The following is a 26,039-nucleotide window of genomic DNA, read 5'->3' as shown; positions in this document are numbered from 1 at the left end:
CCCCAAAAACAAAAAAAGATCTACGTTCTTTCCTGGGTTTATTGGGCTACTACTGTAGATTCATACCAGCCTACTCCACTATCGCAGCCCCTCTTACAGATCTGTTATCTAAGCATCATCCTAACAAGTTGGCACCTTTTACCAAGGTTCAGAGGGCTAGTTTTGACCATCAACGATTTTTTCTTACAACGGAACCAGTTTTACAATGCCCTGATTTCTCTAAGCCCTTCCATCTGTATACTGATGCCTCCAATGTGGGCCTGGGGGGGGTGCTTGCCTAACCTGATTTGGAGGGTAGGGATCACCCAATTGTTTTTATTAGTAGGAAACTGCTTCCCCGGGAGTGTCATTACCCCATCATCGAGAAGGAGTGTTTGGCCATTAAATGGGCGATAGAAAATCTGCAGTATTACCTTTTAGGCAGACCTTTTATTCTATATACAGATCACGCTCCTCTTACTTGGCTAGCCTCTCACAAGGATTCCAATTCTAGGATCTTACGCTGGTTCCTTGAACTCCAGCCTTTTTCCTTCCAGGTCCGCCATATTCCAGGGTCCCACCAAGGCCCTGCGGATTACTTATCGCGTTTTCCCACCTCTTCCTCAATCCTCGAGCAGGATCGCGCTTGGGATGGGGTGTGTGATAGGGTAACCACGATCACGCCGCACGGAGACGCAACCTGTGACGTGTCGGAGAACCCCGACACGTCAGTTCTGCGTGTAGCCGTTCCCATAGGAACGGCCTCGGCATCCTGGTGGCGTTTCCCTGTTTCTAGGAAAACGCACAACACCTTCCGGGCCGTCGAAGGAGAAAAGGAGGACGTGGACATTCAGAAGGGAGAGCGGGAAAAGAGGAAGACGGAGACGAGCGACGGCGGCAAGGAGCAGATCGCGCCGAGACCGGGAGACGGATACACCGACAACGGAGCGGAGAAGGAGAATTTCCCTCACGTAGCGCCGGAGAGGAGGAGCCCAAACGCCAGCCACGACCCCGGAGGGTCGTGGCTTTCAAAGGTACGGTTTCTATTCGGGAGAACAGACAACAAAGGGGAAAACACCCAGGGGAAGGGAGCTGGGAGGAGCGAGAGGGAGGAGGTGGGAGGAGGGAGGAAGGGAAGGCTCCCTACCCAACGAGGGAGCCTGACTATCCCCTCAAGCCTGGGAGCACAGTGTGTTTAAAACATAGATATATCACCACGTTTGTTTTGCATAGTGCACGGGTGTCTCTGCACTCCTTCTCTATACCCCACTTGCCCTTCCCCTCTTCCTACTTTAACGATGAACCCCAGAAAATAGCCCAATTACTTACCGTGGGTTTTTCTCATGTTTTCTTGCCGGTCTTCTCCCGGGAGCCGCTCGCATTTCCAGAAAACGTTGACCTGAAGAAGGAAAGGAAGAAGAACAACAAGATTAAGGAAGAGAAGCACTCTAAACAATAGACTTTACAGATACCTACCAATTGTGAATACCAATAGAAAGAGATAAGAAAAGACAATAGTACAATAAAACTCTATTTACTCACCACAGTACACCGTTTCCAGTCTGGTTTATACCGTATAGCCTGTCACCCCCCCATTCCCCGTCCCCCTGAGGTGCCTGTGTGTTTTCAATCTGATGCCCCTGCAGTGTTCTCTCTGTATTGAGGCAGGAGTCAAGTGTGGCCTTGGACTATGTGGTTTGGCCCAGTGGGCCACAGACAATTTTTGAGTGGGCATTGTCCCGCCTTTTGTGTATATTGTACATAATGTTTTATCTTTATGAACGTATTTCTACGTATTACTAATATTACACTCATTTTACTCCATTCCTTTTGTCCTTGCTTTATTCCAGAGGGTTACGGGGTGTATATGTAATGTTGTTTCATGTTTGTGTGTATGGTGTTAGGGGTGGGGGTGTTGCGTATTGCGTGAGTGTGTCACTCTCTTTTGCCTCCCCCCCTCCCTTGTGTGCTAGGTGCAGTACTCACTGTGGTGGTAGTCGCCGGCCTTAATGTTCCTGGTATATGAGAAGATACACCAGCATGGGGAACAACTGCAGCTCGGGCTCCATGGCGTCTTGGTTCTTCCTTGAGTTTTGAGAAGTGAGCGGTTTCCCTTCTGTGTTCTGTTTCCAGTGTCCTTTTGATGGCATTGGTACCGCCCCGGAAAAGCTGGCAGGTGGGCGGGTTGTAATGCAGTGGGCGGTACATTGTCTTCCGCCTGGCTGTTGGCGGTTACTGCCGTGGTGTTTGTTGCTACCGCCTTGGCTGTCGGAGTGTTAAAGTGGCTGTCTGTGTTGGCGGTTTCCGCCGTGGTCATGATTCCATTTTTTTTACCGCCGCTTTATCACTGACCGCCAGGGTTGTAATGAGGGCCTGAGTGTTTTCTTTCATGTGTGTAAGTGCTGTGTGACTACAGTGGTTTTCCATGAGCTTTGCATGTCTCCAAGCCTTGGCTGCTCATCCACAGCTATCTCTTGAGAGACTGGCTTCTAGACACTGCCTACACTTCAGTGAGACCTGGACCTGGTGTAAGGACCTCAGGTACCCACCACACACCAGGCTGGCGTCCTACAGCCTTCCACTGCGCTGCAACACGTGTCGCTGTTTTTTTAGTAAATTTTGAACTGCTTGAGCTAGGCACTTTTTTTGTTAAAATCTGCAGATTATACATCAGATGATGGATTATGTGGCGAATGAGGCAAATCTATTGCTGTTCGAAAAATGCAGTGGGCCACTATTGCATAATTCCAGTGGCCCTGATTATACCTGATGTATTTGGTGAAGGAGATGCTTCAGCACATGTGAAAGTTTTGGATGAAATATGAGGCAGAAATAATACCATCCTTGGTGGGGTTGTGGTGCGAAACAGAGCCTCGGGAAAAAAAACAATTGGAAATTCAGTAAAATGTTAATTAAGCTTTTCGTTATTTAGGAGGAGAGAAGGTGATGGGATACAGGAGCCCTGAACCAATGAGATGCGAGGCAGGCCAGGGGACGGGGAGGTCCAGGGAGGTGAACCAGTGAAGCGGTGATGCAATGGGCAGGTAACGAGGCCAGAAGGAGTGGCCACATCTGAGAGTGCAGGGGTGAAGTAGAAATGTGCATGTACCACTACTAGGGTTTTAATTAGATTGTATGGCAAAGGAACTGGGATGCAGTGACTTATAGGTTTAAAATAAGTCATCCTTTATCATCATAAAGAGGTGTGTGAAACGCTTGTTGCAGTCCCTGGGTCACGCCAGGGATGGGGGTGGGGAGGGCAGTGAGTAGGTAAATGCCTTGAAGTAAAGGGGGATACCCCGTATCTACCTATATGAGGAGCGCCTAGACGTGGCTTAGGCCACAGTGGGCTCTTTACAAAAACAGGAGTTTATTGAAGAGTCAGCCACATTTAAGCTTTCCAGGATACAGCAATGTCGCCCCCACGCCGAAACTTCATGTAATTACCAGATCTTTGAGAGTTTAAGACAAGGTTAGCTGTGCCCTTCTCCAGGAGGCGATGGTTACTAGATTACTACACATGGTGGGGGAGGTGGGGGGCGGGGGAAGGAGGATGCTTAAGCCTTTTATCTTCTAATTAATCCGGCCTCCTTATCTGCACGAGCCTGACATTTCTGCCTTCATAAAGTTCACACACTCTGGAGCATATCTGCAAAGCAGCCGGTTCCTGAAGAGCTGGCGCGGGCTCCCTCCGGTCCAAGGTGGAGGGCGGATATCAAACATCTAATGTGGAGAGAGAGGTGGGGCCTGGAGGGTGAGAGGAGGCAAGGAGAGATATAGGAGGGAGGTGGAGAAAGAGAGGCAGCCGCGAAGGAGTATGAGAGTGAGATGGGTGATAGAACGTAACATAATGCGGATTTGTAAAGCGCACCTTCACCCAGAAGGGCCTCTTGGCGCTGAATAACAGATGTTTATTGTTACTCAACTCAGTGGTGCTGATGTAGAGAGAAGAGAGGCAAAAGGAGAGGAGGGAGGTGCTAGCGAGCAAATGGTGGAGTAAATGGAGAAGCTACATGGTGTGAGAGAGAGGTGGGTATAGGGCAGGGGTCTTCAAACTGGGGGGCTGCTCCCCCCCTCCCAGGAGGCCCTCAAGTAATCCTGGGGGTGCCAGGCTCTCGCCAAAATAAGCATTAGGCTAAACACAGGGCTTGTTTTAAGCTAAACAATGAGCAGCGGTAAACCGCTCTGTGAAGGGCCATCACTAACATGTTTCGTCATTTATATCCAAGCTGGGAGTATCTGTCAAAAGGAAAAGGGCTCCAAATACTCTTCAAAACTCCCACCCCATCCCTCCCTCCAATGATCACACTGTGGATACATTCCAAGTTACTCTGGCCTGCCTGACCAGAAGAGTTTGTTTGGCATCATGTATGTGACTGCACTTTAAAACAGTAACATAACTTAACTGCTATGTTTAAGTAAGTGTAGGCATATTTAAACCTTGCTAATTTAATAGAATAATTGTGAAAAATTCAGAGGCGGGCCCTTAAGGTGATTTTTCTTGTCACGCGGGGGTGCCGCATTAACAAGTTTGAAGACCCCTGGTATCGGGGAGTGAGAGAAAAGCGCGGCATGAAGGGAAAGGACGTAGGAAAAGCAGCGTGGTGGAGAGAAGGATCAGAGAGAGGGAGGTAATTGTGAGGTACTGGGCGATGGAGAACGATGTAGAGAAGAGAGGTACAGAGAGGCGAGGTTGAGAGTGGTAGACAGAGGAGAAATACAGGCAGGAGGAGGTGAAATGGAGGCCGAGCAGCGAGGTACAATCAGGGTGAGGGAGAGAGGGCCGACCTTGAGGCTGGAGAGGTTAAAACGCAGACAGGCACTAAGAGTGATAGAGAGAAAGATAAAATATTGAGATACAAGAAGAGAGAGGTGGGTAAGAGAGGCAGACAGAGACGAGGTAGAGAGGGGGCACAAGGATACACAAAGATAGAGTGATAGGTGGCGAGAGGTAGAGAGACAGATAAAGAGAGGGGTGGAGTAGAGACAGATATCTGAGGCAGGGAAGGAGGGGCTGCAGCAGGTGGAGAAAGGTGGCATTTTGTGATTATGTGGTAGGAAGGGGTGAGATGCAACAAGATAGGAAGGTAGAAAGAGAGACAAAGTCGAAAAAGATGACTTGGTAAGAGAGGGGGAGGCGAGAGGGGGAGAGAAAATATTGGAAAAGGGACCTAAGAGTCAAATACAGGGTGGTAAATCAATCAATCAGACAATCGGGAATTTGTAAAGTCCACTACTCACCTGTGAGGGTCTCAAGGCGCTGGGGAGGGGGGGAGGAGGTGCTGCTACTGCTCACACAGCCAGATCTTGAGAAGTTTCCTGAAGGTACGGAGGTCTTTGGTCTGCCTCAGGTGGGTGGGAAGAGTGTTCCACGATTTGGCGGCGAGGTGCGAGAATGATCTACCGCCGGTTGTAGTTCTGCGGACGCGTGGGACGGGTAGAGGGAGGGCTCAAGAGGAGGGAAGCAGAGCAAGGGAGAACGGGAGGTGAAGGAGCGAGAGACAGAAAGCTAGATGGAATGGTTAAGAGCAGTGAGGTATAGGGAATTATTCCTTCCAGCAAATCCCATTTCCTTGCATTCTGTGAAGTTTTGTGCACAGTTCTTTATCGGCTAATTCTCAGCACATCTTTGTTTGATTGCCAAGTGTAGGCACGAACCAGCAATACCTGAGCAGGGCTCCTCCTTGCAATCAATCAATGAATCATTAAACCACAACAATAAAACACTTTTTTTCGAAAAGGCCCCGCTTTACCTCTGATAAATTGTGAACAGAAATGTGCTTAAGGAATCCCTAAGCAGAGTTATAGAAAAGGCATTAAAAGTCAGTTAAACCACTTTAAATTCCAGTCTGCCTTAGTCTTTCTGCCGAAGGGAGGTTTGTAAACTTAAAATGTCTATTTGTTTTTAGTTTAAAAAAACAACTTTACAGACGAGTAGAGAGTGGAAGTGCTTTAGAAACACAAAAGGATGATGGAGGGATTATTGTCACACATGTGCTACCCAGACTCGTTTCCATCAGCTGGCAGAGCCCTGCTGGCATCTCTAGAGCCCGCATCCGATTGCTTCCTCTACCCTGAAGTCAGAAGTTCGTTTTGGACAAGAGGAAGGGAGTCTAAGGCATCTTGCAATACCCAACCTCCTCTTATTCTTCATGCAACTCATCCCCCTCCGGTGGGAAAACCCAGAAACCTCAGACAACATTCCACACTCCCCACAGCACCAAGAGGCCAGTGCATGACCGAACGCCATGCTATGCACAGACTAGGCATAATAATGCATGATGGATGTTATATCTGTGTGTGAACATCACCTGTTAGTATCTTACAGCGCGTTTTGTTGTATGCGCTACATACAATTTTATTAATGGTAATATTTGATTTAGTGTTCAAACAATTTAGGATGATCTCAAAATTTGATGGAACCTTCTAAATGCTCAGAAGCCCACACAATAGCTTGGGCAGAGGTTTTAGAGACCTTGGGCCAAAAGTATCTTGGGGGCCCCTGTTGAATTTATGATCCAATTTCAGCTCTTTCGTGCCCTCTTTGGATAGGTCACTGACAGCGCACAGGCCCCTCCACATTCTAAATGAGTTTACATCTAGTATTCAGGGATAGTGACATGTTCGTTTAATATTGTAACCCAGCACCGGCTAACTAATATTACTGCTAATAATCTCTGTGATGCCCTCAAATTTCTCACATGTGAGGTCCTCGGTTTTGAACTAAAAGAAACTTTTTTATGGATGTTGCATGAAACATAAACACAATATTCCTCTGCAAAATATCTGTAATAGACTTTCACATATCACCCACATCAAACACAAATTCAAGGAAAACGGTATTTTTAAGTGCACTGTTTAAGAATTATTCAAAGTCATCAGGGCAAGAACTTTGCAGAGCAGAGCTGGTTCTGTCAGGGACCCCCTGAAACACTGGGGCCCTAGGCCAGACCCCACTTTGCCTGTGGCTTAAAACGGACGGGGATGCAGAGTCCTGTCTTTGTTCACCTGAGTAGGGACAACTCTGCATCAAACGGATAGTGTGTGACTGATGTTACAGAAATGCCTTTCAAATGCTGATTCAAAGCACAGGGGATGCTTGGACCAGTGGTGGCTTTAATGCCAGCTGTTTCAGAAAGAGATGACAGGTGGGCAGATGTGCAATCATTGGCGGGAGCACCTGTGATGGCTGGATGCTCGGAAAGGTGTTTTTCTGGAGCAGTGTATTTCACTTCAGGCTGGCATATGATAGAATTCAAAATATTACTGAAATATCTTAACAACCTCACCAGTGATTTAAACATTTTAGTGGTCAACACTTCTGGTGATCACCAGAATATCTTTGGAGTAAACTATGAAACTAAGGGGCAGATTTAAGAGCCCATAGCTCCTCCTTGCGCCACATTAGCCTCATTTTGTTTATGCTACTGTGGCCGAACTAGGCCAAAATCGCTGCGCCAAATTTACAAAGTGCCACAATGCATGCATTGCGCCACTCTGTAACCCTTTGTGCTACATTATGCCTGCACCAGACATAATGTATGCAAAGGGGGCGTTCGCCTGCTGGGGGGCTGAAAAAATGGTGCAAAGAAATCTAAGAGATTTTTTTGGATTTTTTTTTAGCACTTTGAATGCCTCATCCGAGCAGGCGTTAAAAAGAGGCACGCCATTGTTTACAATGGGCCTCAGTGAGCTTTGCAGGATTAGTATCAACATTTTTGACGCTAATCCTGCAAAGCTCTGAACTAGCGTCAACATTTTTCATGCTAGTTCCTAACTACCGTCATGGTGCGCCGTATCTTAGAAACGACGCACACATGGTGGCGTTAGGGGGACGCTAAGGGGCACAAAAAAAGTGGCGCTGCACTGTGCAGCGCCACTTTTTTAAAATATGGCCCTAAGTTACCTTTAAGTGCACCCCAGTGACGTTAGACTGAATGCTAATGGAAGCCTTTTAAGAGACTGTTAAACTTTCAGTTTAAGAATCATTTCACATTTGCAACTGTAGCCCTCACAACTTGAGACTTAGGAATGAATCCACTCTGAAGTTCAGTAAAGAAATGATTCAAGTACAGAGCACAGCGATGAGGGAGGCACTGCTTTGGGACAGCCAGGGGAACATCTTCTTAAGAGCATCAGCTACTGAATAGGACCTGTGACACCATTTCTATTCCAGAGACATGGCCAATGTAGATCTTCAGTGCTTATTTTAAGCTGGTGGTTTCCAGTGCTCAGCACCGGCACTTAATTCTCAACTCTGCCGCTTGTGGTAGCCTGCCTAATTAAGAGATGAGCACAACAACAGTTGTTTATTAATTCAATATACACTGAAAATGACAATTACCTGCTGCCCAAGCCATTCTTATTGTTTTGGGCAGCCTGGAATAGACTGAGGCCCTCATTCTGACCTTGGCGGGCGGCGGAGGCCGCCCGCCAAAGTCCCGCCGTCAGGTTACCGTTCCGCGGTCGAAAGACCGCGGCGGTAATTCTGACTTTCCCGCTGGGCTGGCGGGCGGTCTCCTTCAGACCGCCAGCCAGCCCAGCGGGAAAGAGGCTTCCACGATGAAGCCGGCTCGGAATCGAGCCGGCGGAGTGGAAGCTGTGCGACGGGTGCAGTTGCACCCGTCGCGTATTTCACTGTCTGCGCAGCAGACAGTGAAATACATGTAGGGGCCCTCTTACGGGGGCCCCTGCAATGCCCATGCCAGTGGCATGGGCACTGCAGGGGCCCCCAGGGGCCCCGCGACCCCCCCTACCGCCATCCGGATCTCGGCGGTCCGACCGCCGGGATCTGGATGGCGGTAGGGGGGGTCGGAATCCCCGCGGCGGTGCAGCAAGCTGCGCCACCGCGGAGGATTCAATGGGGCCGCGGTACACTGGCGGGACCCCGCCAGTGGTGCCGGTCCGACCGCGGCTTTACCGCCGCGGTCGGAATCCCCATTGGAGCACCGCCGGCCTGTCGGCGGTGCTCCCGCGGTCCTCCGCCCTGGCGGTCAAAGACCGCCAGGGTCAGAATGACCCCCTGAATTGTCACACTTGTAGGAGTATGATGCTTAGTAGTTGTGCTCAAACTATTATTGGCAGCCCTGGCTGGGGCAATGTGTGGTGCAAGCTGTAGTGGCCTCCTGACGAGAACCCTAACACTTAATTTTTTTTACAAATGAAGCACTGTCTAAAACCTTCTGGTGCCCCATACATAACTCTAAGTAATACTACAGCATCCCCTTGCACAGGCAGTCTCTACCTCATGACCCTACTAACCCTCCAGCTTTATGCAAAATAATAATATCCATCCACCCACTCTTCACTCCGCCAGTATGTGCTGACGCCTTTCTTATTCACCATCTGTACCCCATCTAGGGGCTTTATATCCACATGCTCCCCTACTACACTGGTATGTGTACTGTTCACTGTTAGACTTGGCATCCTTGGCATGGTCTCCCCTAACATTTTGCCTCTGTTTCCCAGGTTGTTGATTTGTGCTGGACTCTGTTTTTGCTGTTCTTGACACTCTGGGCACATTACCACAGCTATCCAGTGCTAACGTGCAAGTGCTCCTATGTAAAATGTGTGTGTAATTGGCTTTCCATGATTTGCATATTTGACAGTGCCTGTAAAAATAATGCTACTAGTGGGCATGAAGCCCTGGTTGTGCCACCCACATTAGTAGCCCTGTAAACATGGCTCAGACCTGCCCATGCAGTGTCTGTGTGTGCAGTTTTAAACTGCCAATTCGACTTGGCAAGTGTACCCACTTGCCAGGCCTGAACCTCTCTTTTTCTTACATATAAGACACCCCTAAGGTAGGCCCTAGGTAACCCTTGGGCAGGATGCAGTGTATGTTTAAGGTAGAACATGTACTAATGTGTTTTATATGTCCAGACAGTGTGATACTGCCAAATTTGGTTTTCACTGTACAAGGCCTATCCCTCTCATAGGTTAACATGGGTGCTGCCTTTAAATATTATTAAGGTACAGATTCCCCTTGGGAGCAGATGGAAATGTGGAGTTTAGGGTCTCTGAACTCACAATTTAAAAATACATCTTTTAGTAAAGTTTGTTTTTAGATTGTGTGTTTGAAAACACCACTTTTAGAAAGTAGGCATTTTCTTGCTTAAACCATTCTGTGACTCTGCCTGTTGTGGATTCCCTGTCTGGGATAGTTTGACAGTTGGACTGTTGGCACCTCTCCTATAGACAGTGACACAAAGGGAGCTGGGGTGTAGCCTGCATATCCTGATGAGCCACCTATGCGAGGAGGGAGGAGAGGAGTGGTCACTCACACCTGAAAGGGCTGTGCCTGCCCTCACACAATGCAAACTCCAACCCCGTGGTGTGTGTCTGGGGCCTCGCCTGGGCAAGGCAGGCTCTTACAAACAAGAGAGACTTTCCTTTAAAGTTTGCCTACTTCAAAGGTAGATAATTAGTGGACCCAAAACCCCAGACTTTAGATCACGTCTGGAATCAAGAGGAACCTCTGCCAAGGAGAAGAGCTGAAGAGCTGAGTAGTGCTGCCCTTGCCTGTCACTGTGCTTTGTTGGACTATCCAGCAGTTGCTGCTTCTACCTGTGAAAGAGGACAAAGACTGGACTTTGTTGTGCATTCCTGCTTAAGAAGAATCTCCAAGGGCTTGAACTAAGTGCCTCCTGTTGTTGAAGTCTCTGGGCCATTAAAGACTTCCCCTGCCAGCACCAGGACTCTTTGCTGAGACTCCTGCCCTGCCAAGTGGTAAAGGTGAAGTTGGCAGACAAAAACTGAAAATCCACGCACAGACCGCCGTGCGGGGACATTTTCAATGCACCTTCGTGATGCGGCTGAGAAACGACGCGCCGCCAGCTTCGTGGCTGAAATCAACGCTCCACCTGCATCATGGCTGAAGATCGATGCAACGCAGCTGGATAAACGAAGCGCAACACCTGCTAATGGAGTCTGATTACGCAAACTCTCTGCTGCGCGGTTTTCTGATACCGTGCAACCGGATACTCCATCGTCCTTGGGCATCCAAGTCAACCTGACTCTGCGTGGATCCGAGGTGCCCCGTATGGAAATCGATGCATCGCTCTCTTGCGTGGGAGAAAACTGATGCATTGCAGACCCGACCGGAGAAGGAAACAACTCATGGTCTCACTTGCGAGTAAGGAATCGATGCATCGCTACCCTTTTCCGATGCACGCTCGCCCGTGCGGCTTTATTTTTTACGCTAACTAGGTACTTTGTGTAACAACAACATTCTTACTGTTTTCTAAGGAATAAGACTCTTATTCTTTTGAAAATGCATATCTTGACTTGTGTATGGTGGATTTTTGTTGTTTTGGTCTTGTTTTGTTTAGATACATATTACCTATTTTATAAACCTGTGTTGTGTCATTTTGTAATGTTTTCACTGTATTACTGTGTGTGTTGGTACAACTACTTTACACCTAGCACTCTGAAGTTAAACCTGCTTGCTCGTGCCAAGCTACCAAGGGGACGAATGGGGTTAGCTCAGTGTGCTTCTCCTTAACCCTGACTAGAGTGAGGGTCCTTGCTGGGACAGGGGGTAACCTGACTGCCTACCAAGGACCCCGTTTCTAACATTGGTGATCAGCGGTGAGGATTGGACTTGTATTTGTACTTGACATACTGTGATTAAGTGTACACTACTGTTTTCAGTGCAGGCCATTACATGACTACATAAAGCTTGTTTTTGCTTTTTCTCTATTTTGGACTTTTTCCCTACTTCCAAATTTTTTACTGATCCCCTGATTGACTTTTGAACTTTATTTGAGAACTCGTTTTTCTGCCTTTGGAACTTTGCACTTTTAAGTCTTCATCATGCCTCAATCTAGAGATGCATCAGCTGGAGCTGCTTTTGATTTAGGGAAACTGGAGAGTTATACAGTTGCCCAGCTGAGGCAGTACTGCAAAATCGTTGCTTGTCCCTTTGAAGGCTCCACTAGGAAGGAGGAGCTGCAGACGGCACTGAGGGCCTGGGTAACAACCAAGGAAGCTGAAGAGCACACAGAGGAGGAGGAGGAGGATGAGGGTGAAGAGGTGCAGTCTATACACAATGGTATCGTGGGTGGGCCTGTTATGTCAAGTGAGAGAGTCTTTAGGGCAGGTAGCAGTGTGTCATCCAAGGGTCTGACTCCTGAAGATCTACAGGAAAGACAAGCAAAGAGGGCTCACCAGCTGGAGTTGGAAAAGTTTAGAATACTAAGGGAGATGGAAGAAAGGAGGGTGGCCATAGAGGATAAAATACTGCTGGCATATGAGCTCTGCTTGAGGGAGCTGGTTCAGATAAGCCAGTCAAGTAGGGATGGTGGCAGCAATATCACAGTGCAGCCTCAGAGGAGGGTGCATAATCCTAAAGACCTTGTGAAGGATTACAAGAGGGAGGATGACATATTCTTGTGGTTCAAGGGGTATGAGTCTGCTCTCCACATGAATATGGTCCCTGAAGCTCATTGGGGGTGGGTCTCTGGAAGCACTTTGGGGTAGAGGGGAAGGCACTCTGACATCCTCAGGGGATCCTCAGGGGCTCACTTACCCTATCATGAAGGATGCCCTACTCACAAGGTATGGTCGCACCCCTGAGCAGTATAAGGACAAGTTTAGGTCCTACAAGAAGAAGGAATCCTAAGCATGGTTGGAATGTGTTGATTCTTTATGCAGGTCACTGGATGGTTGGGTGAAGGGCACTAAGGTGACAATGCATGAGGGGCTTTACAAGTTATTTGCTTGGGAGCACTTGTACACTTTGGGGGTCATTCTGACCTCGGCGGTAAAAGGCGCTTACCGCCGGTCAGAAGACCGCCATAACACCGCCGCGGAAAGCCGCCACTGTCATTCTGACCCACAACGGCCAAACCTCCAAAAATCCGACCTCCACTGCAGGCCGCCACATCAGCGGGCAGCGATAAACTGGAGATGACCAAACCTCCACCGTCACGCCAACAGAAATACGCCCATGCCATTTTGACCCACGAATCAACGCGGCGGGCTTTCCAACGCGGTATTCCATTGGCGGTACACACCGCCGCGGTCAAAATACACACACAGCACCAAAACACAGGCACATTGGACAATTACAAATACACACACCTGATACACATACACAACCCACTCCCACACAATCAATCAACTATAAAACACACCCCCACATCACCCACAAACCCCTACGACCACAATTACTGAGAGAAGGAGAGAGAGACACAGCAGACAATCCATAGCAATACACACTGAGGCACACTACACCATCACACACACCACATAGTAGCACAAAGCACCACACACCAACATACTCATCATCACATACACCACCCCACACCTCACCCACACCACCCCATGGCACCCCAAAGGCACCCACGCTTTTCGGACCAAGAACTCCGGGTGATGGTGGAGGAAATCCTAAGAGTGGAACCCCAGCTCTTCGGCTCACAGGTGCAGCACACCAGTATAGCTAGGAAGGCGGAGCTATGGCAGCGGATCGTGGACAGGGTCAACGCGGTGGGACAGCATCCCAGGAATAGGGAGGACATCCGCAAACGATGGAACGACCTACGGGGGAAGGTCCGATCGATGGTCTCCAGGCACAACATTGCGGTCCAGAAGACTGGCGGCGGACCCCCACCCACCCCTCCCGAATTTACATCATGGGAGCAAGAGGTCTTCAACATCCTGCATCCTCAGGGCCTCGCAGGAGTAGCCGGAGGAATGGACTCTGGTAAGTCCAATCTCAACTACTATATCCCCCCACCCCACCAGCATGCCAACCCACACCCCCACCCTCACCCCCAAACCCCCAGCACACATCCTCCCTGACAATGTCTCACCAGCACAACCCACCCATCCCAACACCAACTCCTGCATGCCAACACAATCCATGGACACCCATCACCCAAGCATGACCACTGCACTTACCCCCCCCCCACTAACTACCCTCACAACACCTCCCTCAAGGGAATTCCTGCACTGGGGGACGAGGGCACCCATAACACGCACGCCATTGCACACACAGAAACAATAACCAAACTCTCTTACCCCATGCAGGACCCGAACGCCAACACACCAGCCAGGAGGGTCCAGAAATGTCCATCCCACCCCCGGAACAGGCCCACAGTGAGGACAGCAGCTCTGTCGACACTGAACCTGATGACCAGCCCGGACCATCGGGGACCTCTGGGCAGTCGGTTCCCCTCAGGCAGCCACACCAGACCCGACCCCCTCTGCCAACACCAGCACAGCTCCCACCCAGCGGGCCCATGCCTCTGTCTCTAGGACACGTCAATCAGCGGTGTGTCTGCCACTACAGGGCACCCAGGCTAACCCAACACCCCAACAACAACAGGGACCTGGGGGCAGTGGGAGCGGGCACACTGTCCAGGAGACAGAGGCCGGGGGAAACCGGGCAGCTCGGAGGGCTGCTGTGCGACGGGGGGGAGGAGAGGCCCAGGGAACCCACTCTCCAAGAGGCCCTCACCACCATCATGGGGGCCTACCACCACTCCCAAGAGACGATGGCGACGGTACTGGCCAGGTTCACGGAGATCCAGGCACAGCAGGAGGAACGCTACATGGGGTTCAGGGAGGAGCTGAGAATCATCGGGACCGCAATGGGGACCATCGTCCTGGCCCTCAACAGGATAGAAGACGCGTTGCGGGACCATGTGGCACCACACAGGGCCCCTGTCACTAGCCCGGACCAGGAACAGCCTACCACCTCCGCCGGCGCAAGTGGACAGGAGGCCCCAACACCACGACAGGCCACCAGAACCCCACCTCCTGCTGAAGAACAACCACCCCGTAAGAGGAGCCTGAGATCCAAAAAAATAGACAGAGTAGGATGTCAAGACCCCCGCCAGCAGGACATACCCCCTGAACTCTTCCCACTGTCCCACATTGCCACCCTGTCCAACCATGAACTGCCTCTGCTCCATCCTTCCACAGGCAAAAGGACAATGCACCTGTGAGACTGAGAACTGGACTCTGCCATGGACATTACTCCACCCCACCCATCACCCTTATAATCACATGTACCAATATCTAGCACTGTAAATAAATCACATATTGCACACAAATCAGTTTGGAGTCATGCTGTATTATTAGCAAATGTATTACATATTACTGTTCAATATCTGTTCTGTCAATTAGTGATGACAACATACCAATGTCAATACGCTGTAGTTCATGGGCAAACCAAGCAGAAGTCAGGCACTGAGTCATACAGCACTGAGAAGGGAAGGGAAAAACAAAAATTACCCAAAAAGATCTGGTGGGAACTACAGAAAGTACAGATGCAGGAGGCTATAAGCAATTGTGAAATGGCGTGGGTGATTCTTACCTGGGTGTTACTGGAAATACTGTTGTATCACTCTGTCCCTATTGTCTGTGTCGTCCTCTGAGTCTTCCTCCTCTTCACTCTCCACAGGCTCCACGGCTTCTACAACACCACCATCTGGACCATCCTCCTGCAGGAAAGGCACCTGGCGTCGCAAAGCCAGGTTGTGAAGCATACAGCACGCCACGATGATATGGCACACCTTCTTTGGTGAGTACATTAGGGATCCACCGGTCATATGCAGGCACCTAAACCTGGCCTTCAGGAGGCCAAAGGTTCGCTCAATCACCCTCCTAGTACGCCCATGGGCCTCATTGTAGCGTTCATCTGCCCTTGTCCGGGGATTCCTCACTGGGGTCAGTAGCCACGGCAGGTTGGGGTAACCAGAGTCACCTATTAGCCACACACGTTGTCTCTGTAGCTGCTCCATCACATAGGGGATGCTGCTATTTCGCATCACATACGCGTCATGCACTGACCCTGGGAACTTGGCATTTACATGGGAGATGTACTGGTCAGCCAAACAGACCACCTGGACATTAATCGAATGATAACTTTTTCTGTTTCGGTACACCTGCTCATCGTCTTTTGGGGGTACCAAAGCCACATGGGTCCCATCAATGGCACCAATGATGTTGGGGATATGTCCAAGGGCATAGAAATCACCCTTCACTGTAGGCAAGTCACCCTCCTCTGGGAAAATGATGTAGCTCCGCATGAGTTTCATCAGGGCAGACAACACTCTGCTCAAAATCTTAGAAAACATAGGCTGAGACATTCCAGATGACATGGCCACTGTGGTCTGGAATGACCCACTTGCCAAAAAATGGAGGACTGACAAAACCTGCACCAGAGGGGGAATCCCTGTGGGTTGGCGGATGGGGGACATCAGGTCTGGCTCCAGCTGGGCACACAGTTCATGGATAGTGGCACGGTCAAGTCTGTATCGAAGTATTATATGGCGTTCTTCCATTGTCGACAGGTCCACCAGCGGTCGGTACACGCGAGGATTCCTCCTTCTCATCCCAAGTCCCAGCGGACGGTGCCTAGGAAGGACAACATGGAGCACAGAGTCAGCCAAACCACAGGTACGTACAGACAGCTTGCACAGTTAAAGAATGGCAATGGGTTGAAAGGCGTGTATGTGTGGCAATGCAAGGCCTAGGCCTGTGTGTCGCAGTCAAAATTAAGCCATGTAGGCCCTTGAAATGGCGGCTGCCTGACCTGTGAAGTGGGACAATGGGATGTGAGGTCAATGCGCTGGCGGGGCACACCGTGGCGGTAGGCGGTCGAAGACCGCGGCGCAAAGCCGCATTGGTTAACATTGAAGCCTATGGGTTTCAGGAGCCAATGACGAAGTGCGCCGGCGGTCGCGGTACGCACCGCCGCGGTACGCACCGCCGCGGGCGTGACCGCCATTTTCTATCTGCTTAATCACTCGAGACCTGATCATCCACAGGAGAGGACCTATACTGCAAGTGCTGCTGTGACCTCGGTCTGGAAGATACAATGGCTGCTGCGACTGGGGAAAGGGCCCCTGCCTTCACGTCTGAAGAGTTGGAGAAGCTCGTGGATGGGGTCCTCCCCCAGTATGCGCTACTCTACGGTCCTCCAGACCAACAAGTGAGTACACGGGTGCACATGGAATGGGCTATGCCTGTGTGGATTGGGGTGGATGTAAGTTGGTGGGCGAATGAGGAGTGCAACGCCCGACAGATGAGAGCATGTGCCATATGGCAAAGTTGGAGGGGGGGGCCAATCACATCTAACATGCAGGTCATTGATGATTTCCTCCTTTCCACCCTGTACATGTCAAATAGGTCAGCGCCCATCAGAAGATCGAGATTTGGCGTGCCATCGCCAAGGAAGTCCGGAACTTGGGGGTCCACAACAGACGGGGCACCCACTGCCGCAAGAGGTGGGAGGACATCCGCCGCGGAACAAGGAAGACCGCAGAAACACTGCTGGGGATGGCCTCCCAACCTAGGAGGGGTGCCAGTCGCACCATGACCCCCCTGATGTCCCGGATCCTGGCGGTGGCCTACCCTGAATTGGATGGGCGCTTTAAGACATCACAGCAGACACAAGGGGGTGAGTATCAGCACATTCTCCTATCTTTCTGCTCAGTGGAGGCGTATGGGTGGGGGAGGAGGGCTGTGGGTGACATTAGGCCAGGGCGCTTTCTGTAGTGTAGTCCTCTCCCTTAGGCATGGCCCTGTGCCCCCGGCCCCCACCTCGGTAGGGTGACAAGTACAGCCATTGAAGGTCCAGCATCTCCCATGTGCGCGTTTGACGTCTCTTGGCCTGTTGTCTTAGTCAGTAGTACTGAGTAGTGTACCCCGAATGCGCGGCTTAGTGCATTAGGCACCTGTGTCTGTCCTCTCCGCCAACGGTGTTGACATTGCATGCACTCAACCTGGTCTTCTTTTTTCTCCCCCCACCCTTTCTCTTCATCTTCTTGTGCATGTGTGCATTAGCATCATCAGGCGGAGGAGATTTGGCATCGGAGCACGAGGGAGCTGCAGGACACAAGGCCCCGGTGGGCCCAGGAACAGACACCGAGGGCACCAGTGATCCGGAGGGCGAGGGGAGCACCACGACGGGGACCGCTGGTGAGAGCAGCGAAAGCGACACGTCCTCGGATGGGAGCTCCCTAGGGGTGGCGGCAACATCCATGCCCCCCGCCTCTACAGGTACAGCCGCCACCCAGCGCACCAGCCCCGCCCTCCCAGCAGCCCCTCAGTCTTCGCTCCGTGCCCGTTCGCCCAGGAAGGTGCGCGTCTCCTTCGCCCCAGGCACCTCAGCCCCTGCCCCTGTTGCCCCTGCTGCCCTCAGTGCAGAGCTCATTGACCTGGTAAGGACGCTCATTGTTGGGCAGACGACCCTTTTGAATGCCATCCAGGGTGTGCAAAGGGAGGTGCAACAGAGCAATGCGTACCTGGAGGGCATTCATTCGGGTCAGGCTGCCCATCAACGAGCGTTCACTGCTCTGGCCTCAGCACTGACGGCAGCCATTGTCCCTGTTTCCAGCCTCCCTCTTCTTACTGCCTCCAGCCTTTCTCTGTCTCCTGTCCCTCAGCCTATCCCATCCACACCATCAGACTAGCCTGCACACACCTCAACACCCAAGATCAGCTCATCCAAACACAAGCACCACAGATCCCACAAACACTCACCCAAGCAACACCCAGATGCAGACATGCCAACAGCCACTGCCACCCCTGTGTCCCCCTCCTCCTCGTCTCCCTCCTCCCTCCCTGTGACGTCTACACTCACACCTGCATGCACCCCAACATCAGCCAGTGCTTCCATCACCACCTCACCCTCCAGTACAGTCCACACTCGTGCAGTCACCACCCCCACTGCCATTTACACGTCCCCTGTGTCCTCTCCCACTGTGTCTGTCACCCCCTCTTCCAAGACACACAAACGCAGGCAGCCACCCACCCAACAGCCATCCACCTCACGACAGCCTACAGCACCAGCACCTTCACCCAATGACAGCACACCTGACTCTCCTACAACCACCTCCTCTACCTCCACTTCCATCTCCACTTCTCCTACCCTTTACCTTGGCCCTAAGAAACTTTTCATGGCTAACCTTGACCTCTTTCCCCCCGATGAGCTCCCCCATCCATCTTCAAAGAGTCCCAAGAGCACCGCAGCCACCACCAGCCCAGCTTCGGGTGTCACTGTTGTGCATGGGTTCTGGAGCCCACCCTTTGCCAGCAGTGACACATCGATCAGCAGCAAGGACACGTCCAGCCCCCCCCCCCGGCAAGAGGACCCGCAAAAACAAGGGCCGCCGTGCGAGGACCGACAGGGCTGCCCCCAAGGAGCAATGTGCGGCCACTTCACCACCCACACCATCTAGGGGAGGCAAGGGCCCGAGAGCCCCATCAAAGGAGCGGAAGGGCAGCAGGAGCGCGGAGAAGGTGGACCCCACATGCCACATCCCAGCTGGGAAGGAGGACACTAAGGAGGCCAGGAGTCCGTCCCCGAAGGGTCCAGAAACGTCACGGTCCGAGGGCGACTGAGCAGGGAGTCCAGGCCAGGTCTGGCTCCCTTGACCTGCTGGATGAGCACCGCTGAACAGGGCCCGCCGTGGAGAAGAGCACCGCTGAACAGGGCCCGCGGTGAAGAAGAGCACCGCTGAACAGGGCCCGCCGTGGAGAAGAGCACCGCTGAACAGGGCCCGCCGTGGAGAAGAGCACCGCTGAACAGGGCCCGCCGTGGAGAAGAGCACCGCTGAACAGGGCCCGCGGTGAAGAAGAGCACCGCTGAACAGGGCCCGCCGTGGAGAAGAGCACCGCTGAACAGGGCCCGCCGTGGAGAAGAGCACCGCTGAACAGGGCCTGCCGTGGAGAAGAGCACCGCTGAACAGGGCCCGCCGTGGAGAAGAGCATCACTGAACAGGGCCCGCGGTGAAGAAGAGCACCGCTGAACAGGGCCCGCGGTGAAGAAGAGCACCGCTGAACAGGGCCCGCCGTGGAGAAGAGCACCGCTGAACAGGGCCCGCCGTGAAGAAGAGCACCGCTGAACAGGGCCCGCGGTGAAGAAGAGCACCGCTGAACAGGGCCCGCGGTGAGAAGAGCACCGCTGAACAGGGCCCGCCGTGGAGAAGAGCACCGCTGAACAGGGCCCGCCGTGGAGAAGAGCACCGCTGAACAGGGCCCGCCGTGGAGAAGAGCACCGCTGAACAGGGCCCGCCGTGGAGAAGAGCACCGCCCTTCTTCTCAAGCACCGCTCCGCTGGGCCCTTCTTCTCAAGCACCGCTCCGCTGGGCACCGCCGTCTCAAGGACCGCTCCACTGGGCCCTTCTTCTCAAGCACCGCTCCGCTGGGCCCTTCTTCTCAAGCACCGCTCCGCTGGGCCCTTCCTCTCAAGCACCGCTCCGCTGGGCCCTTCATCTCAAGCACCGCTCCGCTGGGCACCGCCGTCTCAAGCACCGCTCCGCTGGGCCCTTCCTCTCAAGCACCGCTCCGCTGGGCCCTTCTTCTCAAGCACCGCTCCGCTGGGCCCTTCCTCTCAAGCACCGCTCCGCTGGGCCCTTCATCTCAAGCACCGCTCCGCTGGGCACCGCCGTCTCAAGCACCGCTCCGCTGGGCCCTTCCTCTCAAGCACCGCTCCGCTGGGCCCTTCTTCTCAAGCACCGCTCCGCTTGGCCCTTCCTCTCAAGCACCGCTCCGCTGGGCCCTTCCTCTCAAGCACCGCTCCGCTGGGCACCGCCGTCTCAATCACTGTTTATGGTTCACTGTGCCCACCATGCCTCCTCCTTGACCAGTGGAGACTGTCATCCACCTGATGGACTGTGGCTTTGCACTCCCCAGGATGGTCCAGTGGGCAGCCCACCCACTGTAGAGACATTGAGAGACTGTGGCTTTGCACTCCACAGGATGGTCCAGTGGGCAGCCCACCCACTGTAGAGACATTGAGAGACTGTGGCTTTGCACTCCCCAGGATGGTACAGTGGGCAGCCCACCCACTGTAGAGACATTGAGAGACTGTGGCTCTGCACTCCCCAGGATGGTCCAGTGGGCAGCCCACCCACTGTAGAGACATTGAGAGACTGTGGCTTTGCACTCCCCAGGATGGTCCAGTGGGCAGCCCACCCACTGTAGAGACATTGAGAGACTTTGGCTTTGCACTCCCCAGGATGGTCCAGTGGGCAGCCCACCCACTGTAGAGACATTGAGAGACTGTGGCTTTGCACTCCCCAGGATGGTACAGTGGGCATGGTGGCTCCTCGTGGATCTGGCGTCGTGGACTCATGTGGCTGTGGTGCCCCCCCCTTCCCCCTGAGGTGCCTGCAGTTTTTACATCTGATGCCCCTGCAGTGTTCTCTCCAAAGGACTCAGGTCTCCTGTGTGGGCTTTGCCCTTGTTTCTCAAAACTTTGGCCCACGGACATGATGAATTCGTAGGATGTGCAGGACTTGTTACTTCAGTTATACACTGATGTGTATGTCATTTGTTTTCTTGTGAATATCTTTCATGGTTGTACGATATTTTTCAGGACCTTTTTGGTACATAAATATTTATTCCAAATTTGATTATGTCCTAGCATTTTTCTGGGGTGTTTGGGTGGTGTCACTGTGACTTGTTGCTCTGCATTGGTGTGTACATAGTTGGGGGGGGTCGCATATGTGTGTGCCCGTAACCTTTCGTCCTCCCCCCTCCCGTGTGTCGTAGGTGCAGTACTCACCGTTGTCGTCTGCGCCGGACTTCGTACTCGTGGTAGATGAGAAGGTAGACGAGAACAGGTAGGATGTTTAATTCGGGTTCCATGCTGTCCTCCTTCCTCCTGGAGTGCGTAGTGGTGAGCGTTTTCCCGTTCGTAGTCTGTTTCCGCCGTGTTTTTATCGGCGGTGCTCCCGCCCCGGAAAAGGTGGCGGATTGGTGAGTTGTGATAGGGTGGGCGGTACATTGTCTGCCGCCTGGCTGTTGGCGGTGACCGCCGCGCTGTTTGTTTGTACCGCCGTGGCGGGCGGAGTGTTAAAGTGGCTGTCTGTGTTGGCGGTTCCCGCCAGGGTCAGAATTCCATATTTTTTACCGCCAGCCTGTTGGCGGGTTGGCCGCCACTTTAACACCGACCGCCAGGGTTAGAATCACCCCCTTTATGTTTTGCAGAGCTGTGCCAGCGCCTAATTGACAGCAAGCTGACCGACCCCAGGAAGCTTGCGGAGGAAGCGGACCGCTGGGAGAGCACCAGGGTCCAGAACAGGTATGGGGGAGACCACACCAACGGTGGGAAGGGTCCCTCTCAGAAGAAAGGGGGAGGGTAAGGGTAAACAGGGGGGGGTTCTCTAAAGTGCCCCAACCTAGTTCACAGGGTAAGGATTCCCAGCCCCCCAGTGAAAAGAAACCTAGTGCCTGATAATACTAAAAAGTACAGGCAGTGGGCGGCCATTAATGGACAGAGGGTGGAGGCTCTGAGAGACACAGGAGCCAGTGTGACTACAGTGAGGAGTCACCTGATGTCTGAAGAGCAGATAGATACCCATGTACTTCATCAAGTAGTTGCAGTGGACAACTCAGAGCACCCTTGCAGAGTGGCACAGGTTCCCTTTGAATGGGGAGGTCTCAGGTTCCTTGAAGGTAGCTGTGAGGCCAACCATGCCTGTGGATTCTTTGCTTGGCAATTACCTGCAGGATTCCTCTTGGAAGGAGGTGGAACACAGGTCACACTTGGAGCTGTTGGGTCTGCCTGGGTGGGTATGCGTATCCACCCAGTCATAGCAGCCTGTCAGAATGGTCATGAGCCCCTGGAGCGTGAAACAGTGGCCCAGGGGACCCCCAAAAAGAAGAATGGCAAAGGGTGTGGAAAACCGCCCTCAGAAGTTCCCACAGTCTGGGAGGACGCGGAGACTGAGGGTGGCACCCCGGAAACAACAGGGGAACTGGTGGCTGAGCTGGGGGAGGTCTCTGAGCTGCGACAGTGGCAGCAGGAAGGGGCACCCACGAGGGAGGCATTCTGTGAGCCACACAGGACATGCCCTACTCTAGTGGGTTTCCGGCAGCAGGCTGCAGACCAGGCGGCTGGCAAGGAGCCAGGATCTCACCTGATTTATTGGGAGGACGACCTTCTGTATAGTGAGCCTAAGGTTGTTGAACCTGGGTCAGCCCATGTGCTGGTGGTACCCCAGTGCTTCAGACCCTTCCTACTGGGTCTGGCTCATGACATGCCTTTAGCTGGACATTTGGGGCAGGACAAGACCTTTGAACGGCTTGTCACCCACTTTTACTGGCCGCTAATGCCCAGGCACTCAGATGCTCATTGCAAGTCTTGCCAGACTTGTCAGGCAAGTGGCAAGAGTGGGGCGAAATGTAAGACTCCCCTCTAACCTTTTACAGTGGTTAGTACCCCCTTTGAAAGGGTTGGTATTGACATTGAGGGGCCTCTGGATCCCGAAGACAGCCATAGGCAACAGGTTCATCCTGGTCTTGGTGGACCATGCCACCCGGTGCCCAGAAGCCATTCCTCTGAAGTCAATCACTTCCCCTGTGGTGGGTCGTGCATTGATAGGGGTTTTTTAAGCCGCATGGGGTTCCCCAAGGAAGTGGTATCTGATAGGGGTAAAAACTTTGTATTTACTTTTATGAAGTCTCTTTGGCAGGAGTGTGGGGTAACGTATAAGTTCACTACTCCTTACCACCCCCAAAGTAATGGTCTGGTTGAGAGATTCAACCGCACCTTAAAAGGCATGATCATGGGCCTGTCAGAGCCCTTGAGACGGAAGTGGGATATCCTCTTGCCATGCCTTCTGTTCGCCTACAGGGAGGTGCCTCAAAAAGGACTTGGATTTAGTCCTTTTGAGCTTCTGTATGGCCACCCTGTCAGGGGACCTTTGAGTCTGGTGAAGGAGGGCTTAGAGAAAGCCCCCAGGAAACCTCCTCTGGAAGTATTTAGCTACATGCTGGCCTTCAGAACCAGACTGCCCGCTTCAGGGCTCTCGCCCAAGAGAACCTGGAAGCAAGCCAGGCAGATATGAAATAGCGGTATGACCAGAATGCCACTCTGGTCGAGTTTCAGCGTGGGCAAAAAGTGTGGGTAATGGCGCCAGTGGAGCCTAGGGCACTCCAGGACAAGTGGACTGGGCCACTTGAGGTGGTGGAATGCCAGAGTGAAGTCACCTGCCTGGTGGACTTGTGGACTCCCAGGAACACTTTGAGGGTCCTGCATGTGAACCGCCTCAAGCCACACTTTGAGCGGACCGAATTGCCCATGCTCTTAGGAACAGATGATGGGATGGAGGAAGAGAGTGAGCGTCTTCTTGATCTCCTCTCTGCTGGAGAGAAAGATGGGTCTGTGGAGGGAGTGAACCTCTCCCCCTCCCTGACCTCGGAACAGCAGAGGGACTGTTGCCAGGCATTGGGTCAGTTTACCTCCTTATTCTCCCTGACCCCAGGAGTCAAACACTTGTGTACACATGATGTGGACACTGGGGACAGTCCACTCATTATACAGAAGGTTTACAGGATGACTGATAAGGTCAGGGCTAGCATCAAAGATAAGGTGCCTAAGATGTTAACCCAAGGGGTAATTGAGTTTTCTAGCAGTCCTTGGACCATCCCTGTGGTCTTGGACCTAAAGGCTGCTGCTCCTGGTGCCACCCCAGAACTCAGGCTTTGTGTGGACTACCGGGGTGTCAAGACAGTAACTAAAACTGACGTGCACCCAGTCCCCCGAGCTGATGAGCTCATCGACCAGTTGGGAGCTGCCAAATACCTCAGCACATTTGATTTAACATCTGGGTCCTCGCAGATTGCCTTAACTGAGGGGGCCAAGGAAAGGTCAGCATTTGCTACCCCAGAATGACACTTCCTGTCACGACTCACATGTTGCTTGCGCCTGGAATCTGCAGATCTAGTGGCGTGGGTCTTGAGTGTTCGGCTTTGACCCAAAAAGGGGCGACTCTTTCTGGTAGCCACGGTGCTGTAGGCAATGGATACGCCAAGAACAGACCGTGACCTTTAGAAAATAGCGCCAGAGGGAAAAAAAACCTTATAAAAAGGGGAAAAAACCTCCAAACAGAATGATTCCTGAAAACAAGAACAAAAGAACAGGAACCAAAAGAACTAAATTCAAATAACACAGAATTGGCGAAATCCAGAACCAAAAGGCAAGGAAATCAGGAGCGAGGACACCATCCGAACAGAAAGTGTTGCAGCGCAAAGAAAAGAAGAAAACACATCCCTTAAATACCAAAAAACAGGAAGTGACCCACAGGAAGAAAAAGGACACCATCTTAGATAGGGAAAAGTACATAGAACAGAATAGAGTAGGAACCATAGAGAATAGGGAATAAGAAATGCTGGGAAGAAAAAGGTAACCTGGGAAGGGGGAAAAGACATAAAGGAACGTGCAACAAAAAGACCCAAGAAAGAAGAAAAGAAAAAGAAGGAGCAAGAACAGGTAAGAGGGGTCAGGAGACCCCAAAAATGCGGAGGGAGAAAGCAGAGCGAGGCCCCATGCCCATTCTGGGGCCTCGTAAAGTGCAGGAAAGGCTAGGGGTGCGCCGCGTTTTAAAAACGCGATGCGTGGCCCGAGCCGAACGCCCGGCTTGCGCCGAACACTCGGCTCGCGCCGTACCACGCGGCGCGACAGTAGGTCCCCCTCCCGAAGGCCCAGGTTTGAGAGGAAACAAACAGTGAAATCGCTGAATCAGAAGAGGTGTGTGAACAGAAGATGCATCTTCCCAAGAGCATTCACTGAGAGGATAACCCTTCCAATGAATCAGATACTGAAGACGTTTGTGAAAAAGACGAGAGTCACAAATTTCCTGTACCTCATATTCAGGAACATCATCCACTAATACAGGAGGAGGGCAAGGAAACTGACGAGAGTAAGGGTCAGGTACGTAAGGTTTGAGCTGAGAAACATGAAAGACTGGATGAATCTTCCATGTATGAGGCAAGTGAAGACAGACAGTGACAGGATTAATCAACTGAAGAATACGGAAAGGCCCGTAGTAGCGAGGTGTGAACTTGTTCTGAGAAAGACGTGAGGGTAAGAATTTGGAAGACAGCCAGACTTTATCTTGCAGATGGTAGTCTGGAGTGGTCCTACGTTTCTTGTCTGCTACTTTCTTCATATATCTCTTGGTGTGTAATAGATTGGATCGAATTAGTCTATGGATTTGTAGAAGTCGTTTGGAGAGATAAGTAATAGCGGGCAGAGGAGAGGTAGACCGAGGAGAAGTAGGGAAAGAGGTAGGATGAAAGCCATAAGAACAGAAAAA

Source organism: Pleurodeles waltl, chromosome 9 (assembly GCF_031143425.1).
Source record: "Pleurodeles waltl isolate 20211129_DDA chromosome 9, aPleWal1.hap1.20221129, whole genome shotgun sequence".
Taxonomy (NCBI): domain Eukaryota; kingdom Metazoa; phylum Chordata; class Amphibia; order Caudata; family Salamandridae; genus Pleurodeles; species Pleurodeles waltl.
Note: the sequence above shows the minus strand (reverse complement) of the source record.